The sequence below is a fragment of the Zonotrichia albicollis genome, chromosome 1 (genome assembly GCF_047830755.1).
Source record: "Zonotrichia albicollis isolate bZonAlb1 chromosome 1, bZonAlb1.hap1, whole genome shotgun sequence".
NCBI lineage: Eukaryota > Metazoa > Chordata > Aves > Passeriformes > Passerellidae > Zonotrichia > Zonotrichia albicollis.
In genome coordinates this window covers 73,565,721-73,583,465 of record NC_133819.1, presented here as the reverse complement: position 1 = coordinate 73,583,465, position 17,745 = coordinate 73,565,721, and the positions used below count along the sequence as shown (strand labels likewise).

Genomic DNA, 17,745 nt, shown 5'->3' with positions numbered 1-17,745 from the left:
GGTATACAGGACTCTTCACTGGCTAATGATGTGATCTAATCTGCTAATTCTATTATCATAATAGCTGTCAATAGAAGAGGGCTGAGGAAGAAAAGCATCATCTTGAAAATATCTCTCAAAAATGAAAGAAGTTTTCTTCACACAGCTATGGACTTCAAATTGTGAACCACAAATTTATATAATTGATCAGAAGATAGATATCTTACGCACATGTTATGGAGAACACAACAGTTCCTGCACTAAGTTTTCCTTTTTAACAAAAATACAGAAGACCTTCTTGGATATTATTAATTTCACTCTGTCTGAGAAAATAAAAATTAAATTAAATTAAAATAAAATAATAAAAGCAGCCTTACCAAGGCTAATCAGAATATGACGTGTCTAGGAATGAATAATGCCCAAGGAGACCTCAGGGTTAGAGTGGGCAGTGAATCGACAATGCAATATGGCAGGGAACAAGAAAGCCTGCAAATGTGGTCTGTCATAAAGAGAGATAGACTGTGTCCAGAAAGGTCCCGTGGGAATGCTCTGCAAATATTCACTCAGTTCCTGACCTGTCATTGCTGAAAAAAAAAAAGAAAATAATGAGGGAACCAGGGGAAGTTCAAAGAAGAGCAACCAGAATGATCTCCAGGGTGGAAAAACTCAGCCATGGAAAGACTAAAATAGCCAGATAGTGGCAGTGGTACCTAAGTGGGTTTTCAGGGTGATTTGCTTGAGTTCACAAATATATGCAAAGCAGAATGCAGCTTCTTTACACTGCTTTGCCTTTGCAGTATCATACAGAGTCCTTAAAATAATTAATTTTGCCAACACAGTGGCTGTGGGAAATAGCTTGAAGGCTTTCTTAAGGAGACTGTTGTCCCCAGAATCAGACTCGTTACCTGGTGTGCAACAAGCCAATAATTATACACTCAAGAGAGACATTGATTATTTATTTCACAGTTGCACAAGCCTGGGTGCTTGGTAGTATTCCACAAACTAAAGCACACCAGCTATCTAATTTTTACTATTTACATATTTCAGCAAACAAAGGAGTTAGTGTTCACTGGTGACAAGTTACATAGTTCTCTATTAGTTACTATCCTATCTTCTATTGGTTAATGATTCTCTTGTTTCTCATGCTAATTAATCTTTCTACTCAATCTTTCTCTTGAGTTGTTAGGTTTTTTGGGTCGATGATCCATGAGTCGGCGGTCATGATCTCTCCCTGCCAGAATTACCTTTTACCCAGCTGGAGCTGATTTCAGCACAATTGATGAGTTATCTTTATTAGTTTCTTCCTTACCTTGGGAGTTCTGCCAGTTGTCCTTGTGGCCGGCAAATTCTGCATTCTTTGTGTCCACTAATGGAACATCCTTCCTCCCAAGCTCTGGTAACCTTCCCCTAGGTCCAAGATCACTGAAGCATGTCAGGCCCTAACCCTTAACAAGGCAATTCTACCAACAAGTAATTTGTTTTTCTAACACCTGAACATCACTTAGAGCATGATTGTTAGCTGTGTTTCATGGATTAAGTCTCCCTTCTTGTTGACTAGTCTTGAAAGTACACAAAGATCAAATATTAAAGAATATCTTTCCTTAAAAATTTTTACATATTCCACATTTTACAACAAGCCCAGCACCAGTTTCAGCTGTGCTGTGAAGATGGTGCTGCAGCACTGAGCACAAGCAGCAAGATTGCTACCTGAATTCCTGGTGCTCAGGGTATTTAAATTAAACTAAAAGCCTTGAAATAGTCCAAAAACAGGACACAAAGATGGCTTAGAGCCAGCACAGACCCATCCTTAAGATATACAGCATGTAGAAATTGTGAAAGGTGGATAGGAGCAAGGGAAGAAAAAAGGAAGAGAAAAATAAAGAAAAACAGGATGACTTTGGATTTACTGGCAGGGAAAAAAATCATAAAGGTCAAACCTAAGACGGTGGAGATGCGAGAGGCAAATGGCAGTAAGCTTCAGTTCTTGCAACATTTCCTATGAATCTTAAGGGGACACCGTGCAGCTGAATTGGAGTGGACTCTTGTCAGGTAAGTAATAAACTGGCTGGCAATTTCCATCTTGTAATTTAAAATATAGATTAAGTAAATGCAAAGCCTTATTTCAGGCTCTGTTTAGGGGTTTGGGGGTTGTGGAGGGGGAGAGACTGTACAAAATGCATGTGTGCAGAGGGCTCCACGAGTCCCGCAAGCAAAAGCTGAGATTTCAGTTTGTTCTGCATTAAGATTAGTCATAACCTCCTGAGTGGGGAGCCCTCTGGGGAGAGAGGGACCAAGCAAAGGCAGACACCTGGAAAATCCCCCTCCGCTGCTTTCCATTCACATAGAAACCAGCACATGCGACCATGAAGTGTCATCTCCATCAATAATTCACCGAAATATCTTGATTCATCAAGTCCAGGAACTTCCTGGGAAGTGTGGGAAAAGACCAGCGGGGCATCTCAGATGTCGAGAGAAGGACTTAAGACCATCTCGGAGGATGAGAAGCCGCACAGCACAAACGCACAGTTCACAACAGAGGAGCGTGCCTCTGCCTCCTCTTTATCCCCCCTCCCCCGATTTTATTCCGCTTTAGCTATCGCTACCAAACGATTGGGAAGAAGCTGGCTGCTCTCCACCTCAAGCACGGAGCTGCTCTCGGGGGGGAAGGGGGGCTCGCTGGCACAACCCTCCCCCTCTGCCCTCCCACCGCATTCAGTTGCAAATCCCGGCCCGCCCGGAGGAATCGGCTCCGCGCCCGCTCCGCGCCCCCCCGGCCCCAGTGCGGCAGCCCCGGCAGCCCCGGCAGCCGCAGCGCCGGCGCCAGAGGTGCGGGTGCGCGTATGTGCGGGTGTGTGTGCGCGCCTGCCAGGGAGCCCAGCCGAGAGGGAGGAGTTTGGCTTTTTTTTTTTTTTTTCTTTTTTTTTTCTTCCCTCCCCCTTCTCCTTTCCCTTTTTTTTTTTTTTTTTTTTTTTTTTTTTTTTTTTTTATTAATCAGGAGCAGTGAATGGAAACCAATCAGATAGAGAGCCCCCTCGGCTCGGGCTGCCTGCATGCCGGAGTTAAAAAGTGCTGCTGGCCGAGCGGGAGCCCTAGTGCGAGGCGGGGAAGCTGAGCGGCGGGAGAAGGGGCCGGGGAGCTGCGCCGACCCGGGCGAGGCTCGGCCGCGTCGTCCCTGCGTGCCGGTAAGGAGATGCGGCTCTGCACCTCTGGAGGGGCAAGTTCTGGCTCTCACCAGCCAGCCGCCTTCTGCTCTTTTTTTTTTTTTTTCTTTTTTTTTTCCCTTCCTTTCTTATTATTTCTGCCGTGCTTATTGGGAATGCTAATTAGGAGGGGGTGAAGAGGCGGGGGACAGCACTTATTTTGCAAAGTTGGCAGCTGTCTTGCTCTTGCGGAGGGCTCTGTCCCCGCCGCCACGCCGAGGTGACCCCCCCGGAGCTCCGCGCCCTGCCCGGCGCTCAGGGGCGTGCGGGGACCGCGTTTGCTGGCGCTGCCAGTCAAGCGAAGGGATGCGGCGTTTTCCTGGGGATTGTCATCGCCGGCAAGACACTTCGGGCAAGGAGAGGTGGTGAGAGCGGGAGAAGGGGTCGTGTGTGCTTGGAAGAGAATAACAGTAACAATTAGTAATAACAACAGCAAAAGGATGAGCAACTAGAACATAATAATATTTAAAGTCCGTCTCTGTTTCTTGATACTGCCTAGTTGCTTTGAAATGAATACAGGGCAAAGCCCTTCGAATCATGAGCGAAATCCGAGGCAAAGTGCAGAACTGAATGTAGAGCACAGTTGAATTGAGGCGCTCCCTCAGTGAAAAGAAGGGGGCAGAGCGAGCAGATCGGGGGACGTTACAGGAATTGAAAAATGTGAAGTCTTTTATTTGATAAAAGAACGGGATGAGGAGTGCTGAAGGAGGTGGAAGTAAGAGGGTAGGCGTATAGGCATTTTTACAGGAAAGAAGTTGGATAATTGCAGAAAGCAAGCACGGAATTTGGTGGTGTAGTAAATGTTTCTAAGGAGCTGGTAACATACTTTCTGTGTCAGTTAGGTTGAACTATTTATGTATTCATATGTAAGTAACACCTACTTACATGCACGCACAGGGAATACAGTTTGCATACTACATCTGTGTATTCTTATGCAGAAGGTCGAGTCAAGAGATAAGCAATAGCAGTAGAGGTCAGTGGCTGTGGAAAGGAGTCCTGTCACTGCTGCAATAAAATCCATATTTTACGGAGAGTTAAATGCAGTACTTTTTAAGTGCAAGTGGATGGTCACCTAAGTAACTCCTGATGACATTCAAGGTTGGAGAAGTTTAACAACCGAAATTACTCCCAGCACGATGGCACAGCTACTGCTTTTATACAAATCGAGAAGATAGGGCACCTTTTCCCTTTTACTTGTGCGTGTTTTGGGATTTCAAGTTCTGTTAGCTGTGCATGAGAGATTGAGTAGCACAGATTACTTACAGAGTGTAAGGTCAGTCCTTTCTCCACATTTACTGTTCTTCTAGCACAGCTGGAATAAAAGTACAGTTCTTGTCTGTTCAGGAATCTCTGAGGATGGAATGTACATCCTACATGTGTACCTCATGAGCTACATGGATGAACATTTATGCAAGGAGAACATTTCAATCAAGAGCAAGGTTATTTCCATTCCCTTTTGTCACAGGACCATGTGTAGTAGCATTCTGGAAATGACATAATTCCAAGGGAATAAAATTGCTTGATCGTGCAGACCTCTTTGGTTTTAATCAAAATAGACATAACTCTCCCAGTCAAGATAAAGGCTTATCTCCTGTATTTGCTGGGCTGAAATCTCTATTATGCAGACAGTTCTTTACAAAAGTACTTTCATGTTACTTAAAACATTCCATAAAATTGATTAACATCTGTTCCTGAGCAATATAATGCTATGGGTAATGGTGCATCCCTGTTCATTTCTTTTTTTTTCTAATTCCTTTTTCAAGGCAATAAGTTTGCATGTCACAGGAGAGTCGGGTAGAGCTCGGAGGCTTGTGATCAAGATTAAGTAGATTCCTTTATCATGGATATGTACAGTTTTAAAGGCCTGGCAGCAATGACACAATTGGATAGCTCCTTTAAAGAACCTAAACATGCTAATAAAGCCTGCAAAGCTGAATCTCTTTTTCCTCTTCTCTCAGATGCTATCTGACACAGCACCAGTAAATATATAATCTCACGCTTCTGGCTTTCAGCTGCACCATAATCTTTCTGGACATATTTCTGGTGGTTTGCAGTTGACTTTTGAGCTGAGGGAGGGAAGAGGAAAGCAGCCAGTCTTTTCAGAATAACGTAATCAGAGCAGCAATACTGTTTTTTTCTTTTTTCTTTTTTTTTTTTTTTTCCCCTGGAAAATGGCATTGATTCAGTCCTGTTGTAGCTCTCTGCAATTATCTTTTGCAGCCATTTAAGTAACTGGGGTCCCCGAAGGGATTTATTAGTCTCTCTAGGTATTTTAATTTTTGCACCAGTTCACAGCTCTTGCATATCTCCATGCCAGCACTCTAAAGATTATATTTATAGACACGGTCATCATTTTCTAACCAAGTTGTTCGGCTAGAAATGTGCATCTTAACTTCTGACTCTTCTCTCCCTCCCTTCCTCCCTCCCTTCTTCCCTTGCACAGCTCTTCCATGCAAGCAGTAACCTGCCGCTCAAGGCAGCCTTCCCTTTCATAAAGTTTGCATTTTGCCATCTGCTGTTTCAATAATATTTAGTTGAGAGACTTCCTTCAAAGCAAAACATACACATGTTAAGAAGTGTGGGGGTTTTTTCCCACTGCTTTCTGCAGAAGATCTCGAAACTAATGTGAACTTGATAGAAGTTATGAATGTGCCTGTGTTCTCACCAGCTGAGATCCTTCTCTAAATGAGCAGCCCGCTTCTCAAGGGCATGCTGGATTCCACTGGGCAGGAGCCTCCCTCCAGTCCACTGTCCCCTCAAGTGTGTTACATTTTTGCTTTGACTAAAGAAGTTTTCAGCATGCTGATATGATGCTTGTTAATAGACTACTGCTGTATTTTGGGGTTTGGAAGGAAGCACTGTTGGGTTTTCTGGTGGTTGCCTGTGTGCTGCGTGGGGGTCAAGCAACATTTATCTATCGTTAAATGAAATTATGGTCACTGTCTTATGCTTAACTGAACTTTTCAGTATATCGCCTTCCCTTTGTTGACTACTTTTAAATTCTGTTACCTTTCTAATGCAATCTTGCAGCATTATGGCTCAAGATGTGCAGGAAATTACTTATGGATCTCCTTGGAAATGGTGGCTAATTACTAAAATAAAAGGTAGCTGAAATCTATAAAAAAGAGTGGGTAGAATGCATTTGAAGCAGCAGGCCCCACTGTGATGGTGCCTCATCTTACATAATGGTTACAATTCCTCTAGTGGCTCTGCTGCAATTATACCAGAATGAAGTAGAATTGGTTTTCAGTATCTTTTGATTATCATAAGCATGTGGGAAAGGCTTTGCCTTGGAAGCTGGGTGTTAAGGAGACTTTCTCATTAACCCCTTGAAGACCTAGTTAGCTGCAGTAACTGTTCCTGTGTCTTCAAAGGCTTTGCATCATTTGGGGTTTGCTTCGTTTTTCCTTTTTCTTTTCCTTATATATTTTCTTGGGTTTATAGCTCTTAGAAACAGGGCTGATAAACTCAGTTGTGGTTATCCTGACTGCCATGGTGGGGCCAAATGCAGGATCTTTTCAATGTGAGTCTTTAAAGTGAGTCTCCCATCATGTGCACAAAGTGAAGAGTTCTGTGACACACAGATCAAATCTCTTCTGCTGACTCTGTGCAGAATTCAGTTTGCAGTATAAACACCATTCTCAAGTTTAAATGTGTTCTGGTTGAGATAAAAATCCAGTAGCAGCTGGTTTGCTCATGCTGCTTGCTTAGTCATGGCAGACCTTTCCAAGGGGTCTGAAAAAACTATGCTGTGTGAGGAGAAAGGTATGGCATCTTGCCCTGCTTCTTTTGGGATGGGGAGAGATGAATGTTTAGTATTAAATGCAGCTTTTAGTTGTCTTTATTGCTTAACAAAAGGTACACAGTAGATTATTAGTCCCTGTTTTAAAAACACCCTTGAAGAACGCATAATTAATACAAAACATCAGCAGAAAAATCATCCTCTCTGGGTTGTGCTGTGAGTGTTGCTGCAGTGGAATTAGGTGGGGAAAGTGCTGGATAAAAGCATTTTTAAAGTTTGACTGTGAGTACTTCATAGCCAGTTGTGCTTCTATGCCATAAATCTCAGCCTAAGAATCTCTTTTTGGTTTTCTTCCCCAATGACTAGCTGGTATGTGTTGGGAGTCCATCCAGGTTCATGTTCCTAAGCTTCTCTAGGGCACTGCTGTGTGTCCTGATCCTGATCACCCATCATCAACTTCCCCATCCCATTTCAGGCAGGTTTATCCCTCTTTGTATCCCTGACCATCTCCCTATTCCAGATGGGGCTGGCTGCTACCATTGTATTCCACTTTATTTTCCTGTTGTGCATTTGGCACTGAAAGGCCCAAACAAAGACTGTAAATATTTGAGTTTATGCTTTTGTTTGTTTGTTAGCAAGAGCATTCCCAGAAGAAAATAAGATAACTGAATTTCAGGAGTGTTTATGGAGTGGTGTGAATTAATGTTATTGGTCGGTACATCCAGTCTTGTGGAGCTGCCTGCTCCTTGAGTATTTTTCTCTCTCAAAACAAAACAGAGAGGATAGTTTCCTCTGGAGCTGCAACCTTCTGAGCACAGTGAGGATCAATGCTGATGGGGAAGGGTGAGGGGAACCTGTGAGCCTTGTCAGGATGAAAAACACTCAACTGGCATGGTGTCCTTCCTGAGTTAGAGCTGGATCTCCAGAAAAAAATCTTTAAGCAAAGAAGTGATTGCTTAACTGTGATGGTGCCAGAGCACTTGATAGCACCATGCTGAAACATCCAAGATAGAGTGATACTGCATTATCTTTCTTCACACCCAGCCACAAGACACCTCTCCATACCCTCCTCTGCACCAGGCGCGTAGACAAAAAGTGCATATACATTTCCATCTGGTCTCATTCGAGAACACTGCCAGCCTTGCTATGCTTTAAGTAACCTGTTCAATAATGGCTTTATTCTGGCATTGTGGGCAAATAATTTATGGGTTAATTAGCCTGTCTTCTCAGGATATGCATATATATTTATATATAGTCAGAAAATTCTAGCCAGAATATGACTATTGGATTTCATTTGCAACATAAATACCCATCATAGCTCCTCAGCTCTTCCCTAGTGACACACCGCAATGCACAGAAGAGAGCACTTTATGAATGAGATCCGTCCTGTACTAACTGGGTACCGTAATTCCTCTCAGCTAAACTAATTTCATTATCATGCTGTAATGTTTACAGCTGCCTCTGAGATAATAGGTGGTGTATCTTTCCAGCATTCCCACTTCTGCATCTAATCGCAGAGTCAGAGCAGGAGGACCTAGGAGAAGGGTCAGCAGGAATTGAAAATTAGCACAAAAATTAAACACTAGTCAAGTTTCCCCAGGTACTGCAGGTTCATGCCTGTCTGGTGGAAAGCAGAGCTGCCTGTTCCCTCATTACAATTGTCAGCTAATTGCTTCTATAAGCACAAAGGCTGCTTAATCAACACAATCATTACCATGTAGCTCTGCTTTGTTGTGAGGGTAATGCCAAACTCAAAGAGAATACTTGCCTCTGATGGTTACTCCACTTAGCATTGAAGGTCATGGTGATCCAGACTTGCCTGAGAGGCCCTGGAGTGGTGGGAGAACCGCTTGTTCCCGAGGGCCCCAGCTGGGGTGCTGGCACTGCGGCACTGGGGCCAGCCTTCCTACTGACAGGCTCACTCCAGGGAAAACCCTCTCTCTTAGAAAGATGTCTCCTCCTCCCTCATCCTCTTAGATCCAATACCATAGCAAAAATAATTAAAAGCACGGTTCCTTTTAGTTTTGCCCGGAGGACTCAGGTGAAATCTGTTTCCTCACTGAATTGATTCACTTCGAGTGCCTGATGGCTTGTAACTTTAGGGGGTCATTAGTCTGTCAATCATTGTTTGACACAAGTATCTTCGTGGACAAAAAGAACATTATATAGCTTATTGTAGTCTGCTAAACTCCCCCCAGGAACCCACAGATACTCTGTGCACATTTGGGAGTCTAACTTCAAGTAAGGGACAAGGTGTAGTTCATTGACATGAGGCCTTCACTCAAAAGCTGTTCAAGTATTCCAGAATTCCACATCTTCACCACATGGCCCCACCGTGAGGCTGGCCTGTATAACTGGCCGTGTTTTACAGCAGGGGAAGCGAATCACCACGAAGGTGAGTGACTTGCCCAAGGTCACAGGAAGAGATCATGACACAGCAGGGATGCTGAACCAGGCTCTTCTAGCAAGTACAGCTTGCAGTCAACCTGCCTGCCTCCCTCCTGCTCTCTTCAGTTGTTGTAGCTGATCAAAGAATGGATGGGGGGAAAAAGTCAGATTTGGCTCTCTTTTTTTCATCCAAAAGAAAGCCAATTATTTTTCTCAAGGACTCCTTGCATCTGCTTTGACACTCTCTCCCCAAAGGATTTTCTAGATGTTTTTTGCTTGTTTGTTCAGCCATGTTTTCAGTGGTGGGGAAGGGGGGAAGCTGAGTAGCTCCAGAGCTGTCTGAGACAAGGCTGAGTATCTTATTCCCAGGAGAAAGTAATCTGAGCTGTCCTCAAGCAAGGTGGCAATGACCTTACTCTCTGTATTGGCCGAGTTGGACTGGCCACAGAGTTTCTTTACCATTCCCTGCCTCATACATTCCCACCTACTTATGCCTGTGGGAGAGAAGGGGATAAAAAAGAAATCTCATAAAAGGCTGCCTATTCTGCATGCTGCACCCTGTGGTTTGGGGCAGCCAGAGGTCATACCACACTATCTCTTGTTCATGTCCATGCCTGCATGAATTCATTTCAAAGCACCCCTGCTTTGTAAATATCTAAGGAGTAGTATTCCTAGCACATAGATATGAAGGTGAGTCAAAGGGAAGCTACTTGAATGAGGACATGGTGTACACCAATACCCCTGACACGGGTATTGATCTTAGTGTAAATAAAATAGAGGGAGAAGTAGAAAAAGACACATAAAAAAGACACATTAAATTTAAAAGTTGTGTGGCCAGTTTAGATGGAAGCAGTACGAGGTCCTGAGCTCTGTGCCACCTACTATGACCTAATGCTTTTGGAGCTGGCCTGACAAACTGATCAAGCTCTACAAGAATTCAAGAGAGCCTATTTCCTCACTTTCATAGTGTGAAGAGTGCCCTGGCAGATCACAGAGCAGGAATATATAGAGGTAGAATCTCTTTCAGGGAGCAAATTTCTTTTGTGAAATTGGTGCTCAATTTAGCTGTCAGGGCTGAAAGGGAAAAAGATGCAGAAGCAACTCTTAAGTCCACCAGCCACATCCCTTTAAGCAATTCATGCTGTGCCAACCAGTTTTATAAAACCCTGTATTTCATCTAAACTCCATTTAAGTCTAAATAATATGAATGCTCTGCTACGGTATTTCCCTTCTCACTGCTGATAATTACCAAGTTATTTCTGCCATAAACAAAGCATGCTCTTCTCTCTGACTTATCATACCTGGTCCCAGAGCAGCTTGCTTTTAAAAGTACCAATAAACTGCACTGAAGTCTACAAGGTTGTTTGAATATTTGAGTGTTGTTCTGGATCAAGATGTCAGGGTTTGTAATTAAGTGTTTACAACTTTGCAATTACTTTCATGGTGACCACAACACAACTGCCAAATGTTTGTATAATTTGTATCCCTAAATAATCGACTCCACTAAATGAGGATGGAAAGAAAACCTGTATAAGGAATAACCATCATTTTCCATTGATGCCAACAGATGATCCCTGGATCATCTGTACAGCATGGAGAAGGATTCTCTGCAGTCTCTGTCAGCACCCATCAGCAGTTGCAGGGGGGATAGAGAGGACTGGACTGAGATTTTCACTTCCTGGCTGTTTCTGCTGGCATGTAATGGGAACATCCTTCCTTTGTGCAAGTGTCACTGCGTATTGCATCTCTAAAACCAATTCTTAGCTCAGACTCTTCCTCCTGGTGCCTGTGTCTTCAGGTCATCTGCACTTAAGAGGAAGCAGAGCATAAGCATCTGAAAAAAAAAGCTGGCCCAGTGTATCATATTTATTAATATTTACAGCCATCAGCACAATTCTGCAGACAATCTAATCTCAAGCAGCTTTGAAATTCAGTGCTTTTCAGAGCAGTGTTTCCCATCAGAAACAGAAGTGTGCACTCTGATTTATAGGAAGGATTTCTGTTCCTCTTGGAAAAAAAAAACACAACAAAACAACACAAGAGGCTCCCACTTTTCTCAGCACATAATTTATATTGCTATTAAATGAAATGCATTACCATATTGTAACATTGTAAGGGTCTTTTTTGCAGGATTTCTGAAGCAGCTTCTCATTAATCCACCGTAATTCATTTGTCAGATATCTCAAAGCTACTTGATATTGGAGTTACTTTTATGTATGACAGAGTTTTCCTTGGCAGCAGGTTGTAATTTCAACCAGGCTGGTAAATGTGAGGTCAGAGGCTTGTTGCTGCAAATCTACAAGGTTAAAATATGCTGCACATCCTTCTTCCCTGTTGCAATAACATCCTGATTCCTGGATGAGCAAAAGTAAATACTGGAATTATTCAGGAAGAACAAGTTTCATCCTCTTGGAATGGTCACTTAATATTGTGTGTTTTGTGTCTATTGCAGAAGTATTTATGTTTGTCAAGCTGGCATTAAAGCCGGCCTCTGTGTGATGCAGACACCTCGGGCTCAGATTTAGTTTCGAGCCCTGACCCGAGCAGGAGCAGGTATCTGTTACACCTCGGAGGCTGTGGGTCTCTGTGGAGGGAGCTGCTGGAGCTGGGGTGGTGCCTGGGAGGTTGCAGTGTTAACAGGATCCTGGCATGGGCAAGCAGGTATCCCTTGATAAGCACTAGGAGCAGCCAGGAAAATTACTTCTGAAGGTTGAGCTGAGCAAGGCAAATGGAAGGACTAGCACGTATGAGCAGCTGCAGCTTTGACTGGGGCCAGATTGGTGCAATCCGAAACACCATAGGTCTTTTGCTAAATCCCACAGTTAGTGTGCTTTGCTGCTGCTGCTATAAAGTACCAGATTATAGCAGCAGCAGCAGTTTCCAACTCTAGGAATGGTGGGGTCAACATAAGCAGGAGATATTCAACCAGTTAGTGTTCAAGTCCTGTTTTTCACTTCCTTCAAAGATGACATGGTGGAATGTTTGATGCTTTTTTATATACACTACTGATAGTAGTGCAGGATTCATGCTCATTGCAGCTTTATTTCCAGGATATGTTGCATAAAGGTTAATGAGGACATTCATTTCAGATACCACCCAACTTCCTGTGTTCTCCTTCCCTGACAGATTTCTCTTCTTCCATGGGAATGTTATATACTTGTCTGTTGTTTTATAAGATACTAATTCTTTGCTCAGCCCTGTGCATGTTCTAATCATAGAATGTTTTAGGTTAGAAAAGACTACTAAGATCACCAAGTCCAAGAGTTAACCCAGCACCGTCAAGTCCATCACTAAACCTGTCTCTAAGGGCCATGTTTCTTCAGGAAGGACAAGGCACACCAGGAAGCCAAAAGTTCAAAAGACTTCAGTGTGTTGGAAGTACGTGTTTGTTGTCGCACTGTGGGTTCATCGCGAGGCTGGATGAGCTCGCTCTTGCGATTGCTGTTTTACTATTGACTCCAAGATGCCCAAAACAAAGCAGAGAGCAAGCAGAATTCATCTGCAAACTGGGATAGGATGAATTATTGCAGAATATTCTGAGCTGGAAGGGATCCATAAGGATCTTGAAGTCCAGCTCTTAAGTGGATGGCCCATACAGGGATTGAACTCACAACCTTGGCATTATTAACACCATGCTCAAACCAAATAATTGAACCAAGCCATTAGAAATAAGTTGCTAATGCAAGCAAGATTAACTTGATATGCTGCCTGAAATGAGATGTTAGAGATGATAGGGAGGAGAGAAAACTTTTAATTTAGATGGAAACAGAACTGATTAATTAAGCAGTAACGAACAGGGAACCTTGCCTTGAATTGATATGAGGCTTGCAGTGCTAATTTAACACAGAATACAGCTTCCAATTTGTTATTAAATTAAAATGGCTTTTAAAATTGTTTACTTTTTTTTTCCCGTTTCTGTTTCTGTGTGGCAAAATGATTATTCTGGCTAGTTAGAGAAACCAATCAGAGTAGCAGAAAGTGTAAGTTGAAAGAGGAAAGATTGTTCTGTTGTGTAATTAAGAAATATACACTAATATCCATGACATCATGAATAAGCACTTCAAAGTAGTAAGTATGCTCTGTATTGCATATTAAATGAAACAATCAGTATGCTAACAAGCTGCTCTGGACATACACTAAAAAAGACATCACAGTTCAGAAAATGATTGTTTCTTATTTTTTACTCTAAGGATCTGCTCACCTGACTGACAAATAGTATTAAGAAATAATGAGGAAGAAGCATTCTTCCTTTTCGTCCTTTCCTCTTTTCTCGGAATTTTCAAAGCAGCTTTAATTTTGAAGACTTTGTGGTTACTCCACACAAAGGAGCTTTTTCTACCCCAATCAAATTATATGGTGGAAGTGTGAGAGATTGTATGTGATAGACAAATCCTATGGAACAAGAGGGAAAACAACCTTGTAGCGACATTGCTTTTTTTAGTCTCAAACAAAATACACTCTTGACAGGAATGATTCCTTGTAATTTATTGTAGGATAGCTCAACAGTAGCAATTTGTCATGCGTAGTTATGTAATTTGATGGGTTCATTTCTTAAATGAATTATGGATTATGGATTACCTCTGTATATCAACAACAGAGCTGTATCTTTTATGTAAATATTCCCTCAACTTTTTCTTCTTCTTCCAATCCATTTTCCGTCATACAGAGATGACTTTTTTCCATCTAATCTTTCAACTAATAAGGTGTTTAATAATTTAGCAACCTAAAAAATGAGCATATTTCAAAGGAGTTAGTATCAATGGTAGTGTAAGAGCCTCAGGCTACAAAAAAGTGGATGAGGTTACCAAAGTTTTAGAGTCAGGATCCCAACTGTCTTTCTGCTTCAGGCAGCTATTTTATTAAAGTTGGTATTAAACAACACTGCCTAAGGTCTGATTAACAATTTATGACTTCCTAAGAAGGATTAACAGAGGCCTATCATTTTTATATTTAAATCTTGATTTGCATCTAAGAGAAATCATACCCAAGTTTATATTTTCATTATTTATTATTTTTAATATCATTATTATTATTGCTGCCTCTGAAATGTTACTTTTGTGAATATTCCAGGCACCAGTTTGTTGTGCTGATCTGTTGGTACCTCATCCCCACACATGTCAGAGGGATAACTTGCTTCTTGCATCCTGTGATGGGCTTGATCCTGCAAAGCGATGGCTTTTGTCTCATGCTGGGCTCAGTTGCTCTTCACTGTCCCTGAAGTCCATTGGGACAGGGTGATCTGCAGCTGGCAGTCAGGCTGAGATATGCAAGACCAGGAGCTGAATGTTGTCCAGCTAACATTACTTTGGGGAGTAAAATCCAGATGTACAGGATCAATGCTCGCCTGACATACCTTCCCGGAGGGGAATTTTCCTGTTTGACATTCACTTTGTGCAACCAGTAGCAACTCCATCCCAGTGTCTCAGTTTTTTATAAGCCTCAGAGTCCTGCTTATGAGGCTGCTCCTCTGCTAGGAGAGGAGCAGAGGGTGATTCTGCTGCTGTGTTCTGGGATGCAACAGAGCAGGAGCTCTGTTGTTGCTCTCTGCTCTTAGAGAGGCACCCCAGAAAGAAACATGCTACCAGGTGGGAAAGGGGTGAGGAGCAGATACCTAAATCTGCTGGCCAAACTTTGCTCACTCTCCTGTACAGGGAATCAGGCCAAAGACATGAAGCTCAGGGGAGTAGAGTGGAATTTATTCTACTTCTGGCCAAGATATTTTTCTATTATTTTTGTTTTAATGCTCAAATAGAAAGTAGTAACAATGGCCTATTCTGTTACCTCTTTTCAAACTGTCCTCATTCCCTCATTGACTGTCTTTTCCAAGTTCAGCTGTTTTAGAAAATTGTGTGGCTTTTTTTTTTTCTTCCCCTGTGTATTTCCATTTCTGATACTCTTCAGTGAATTTAACACTCATTTCACCAAGGGCTGGATGTGGTGGTCATAGCATGTAGAGCTAAGGGAAAAGATTATCAGCTAGGGGCTATGAGCTCCATTGGCTCACAGCAAGGGAGACAGTATTTTGGTTGTCCTGAGCTTCTCTAGTCAGTAAAACACTAAAATGTTCTGAAGAAATGTTGGTATTTAAGGATCTTCATTACTTTATTATAACTCTCAGCATGTCCATGGTTTTTCCTATGACCAATAGCATGGTTTTTGTCTTGGTCTTAAGTTCTAAAATACTAGAGCCATAATCTGAAAACTACTGGTTCTTCAGAGCAAAAAGAAGCATTACCACATTCAGAGAAAGATTTCTCATTTTCCTGGCTTTTCAGGATGTGCTAAACTGAATTTAAGTTTTAGGGCTGCATTCACATTTCAATAATCTGCTGTTAGAAAGACTCCAAGAACTGCAGTCAGAATATTTTCTTGTGACACTTGCCTTCGGCCTGTGCTTGTGGGTCATTATTGACAGAGGGATTTAAACAAATGCTCAAAAGATTGTGCTGAATCAGGGAGCAGTACCTGAGAGGAATAAGCGCCTTAGATGCTGGATTAACAACACTCAAGGTTTCTAGCTTATTCTTCAGTTCTGGCTAAAATTTTATCCAGTCATATTCTCAGTCAAAAGAGGAGAAACTAATATTATTCCATTGACTTCCAAGGAGCTGTAATGGTAAATATGAGCTGAAAAACCAGACCAAGGAAGCAGAAGAAAATGCATTAATAAATTATCAACAGTGGACATGCCCAGGAACTTAGAGCAGTCAGCTCTCCCCACTTTCTCTTCTCTCTCTCCTATTAAAAAATCCTCAGCCATCTATCCGGAGAGCAGGAGCAATATCATGGGACTTCTGTGGCCAGAGACACAGAAATCAGCTCTTCAAATGGATAGTTCATACTTAATCTGTGTGGTGAATTAGTTATCAAATATATTCTACAGCAACACATATTTATTTGTATGACATTAATGTCCATGGGTCCTAATTATGGGAAACAGTGCTTTAACCTAATATAGTCCCAGCTGGCAAATGTGTTCAGAGAAATCAGTCTTAGCTGCAGGATTATTTGACCAAAATATGGCTAACTTCACAGGAAATCATATTAGAAGAGAGTGGTTAAGTGAGTTCTACCTTATAATAGATGTGTAAGTTAAAACATGTCAGCTACACTTTTGTCCAATTAAAGCATAGTTACTAAAAAAGATAGCTGAATACCTGCAGTATTGTGATTCATTCTGTAGCCACTGAAATGGTTTTAAAGTCTTTTGCGCACAGAATTTGCAGGTGAGGTCTGTGATTTTTCACTCACAAAAATGGCTCCCTGGTTCCCTTGAATGAATCAGAAATTAAAAAAAAAAAAAAAAACCCACAAAAACAGACCGTAAGACAGACACAAGAATGTCTTATGTGTAAGAACAGCATGGTATCAGGCATAACACAGAATGTCACAGTTCTTTAAAGAAATTAACAGAAAGAAGTAAGAAATAGAAAGTGAGGTACAAAATGTTTGCTGGGAGTCACAGGAGACCGACCACACTATGTAACTTCCTTTGTCTTCAGGATAAATTTTGCTCTGAGAATGACATATCTTTCCCCTGTATTTGTGGGTAGGATTGTTGCCAGGAAAATGACCTCTTTTCTGAGCTTTGATTTTCATTTTATTCCTATTCTGTGACTACACTCTCAGAACTACATAAGCTGTTCAGCCTTGGTCAATAGCTACTTTGTGGTTATCCCAGGTTACTTTCTGCAGCAAGGTTAACAGAGTTTGGAGGGAAAGGTTGTCTGTGTCATCACAGTTTGCAGATATGGGTGCGGTATATCCGTCAAAAGAACTACTAGATGAAAACAGACTGTCAGCACCTGGTTTGTAAACATCTCTCAACATCTGCTTTTGGATGCTCCTTATGAGTTGATTTCCACCACACAGCAGTGCTCTGAAATGTTCTCATGTGGACATCAGCTTGCAGCGGAGTGTCAGCTAGCTGGAATCCAAACATAAAGCCAAGTACCTTTCCATTTTGAAAGTTTTGCAAATGGTCTCATCTTGACATGACTGAATGAGGGAAATATATAAAGTTGTGATCTCCTAACATCTGCTCCTGCCTTATTTTCTGAATCTCTTCAGAATGAGCAGACACCCAACCCTGCATTCACACTGCCGGCTTTAAATGGGTTACTGGTATTCTGCACTTTGCTGCTTGAGTCTTTCTGCAGCTTCAACACAGCTCTGAAATGTGTCCCTCCAGGTTAGCTTGCATAAACATAAAGCCCCAAATTAGCATTGCAAGCAACCATTGCCCTCAAAAACCAGTAGTTTTTCTGTGCTCAGTGCATATTTGCCATCTGCTAATGCATTAAAAAAAAAGAAAAAAAAAAATCTTGGCCAAGTCCTTAATTTGGAGTAAATCCATATCTAACTCTAGTAACTTTAAGGAACTGCCATTGCCTTTACCAGCTAGAGAACAGGCCTCTGTGACTGCAAAGTAGATGA

The 17,745-nt window shown here is 42.0% G+C and overlaps 1 protein-coding gene across 4 annotated transcripts in view; it reads left to right on the top strand.

Moving 5' to 3' along the window:
• Window positions 1-2,582: 2,582 nt before the first annotated feature.
• CDH6 (cadherin 6) overlaps window positions 2,583-17,745 on the top strand; it is a 102,600-nt gene continuing 87,437 nt past the window's right edge. The window contains exon 1 of one of the 4 annotated variants that reach the window (XM_074545154.1): window positions 2,583-2,805. The gene's annotated coding sequence lies outside the window, so the exon portion shown is untranslated. Of the gene's footprint in view, window positions 2,806-2,950; window positions 3,162-3,348; window positions 3,545-17,745 lie in introns of those variants that run through there. The other 3 variants (XM_074545144.1, XM_074545161.1, XM_005481657.4) reach the window with 3 other exon arrangements.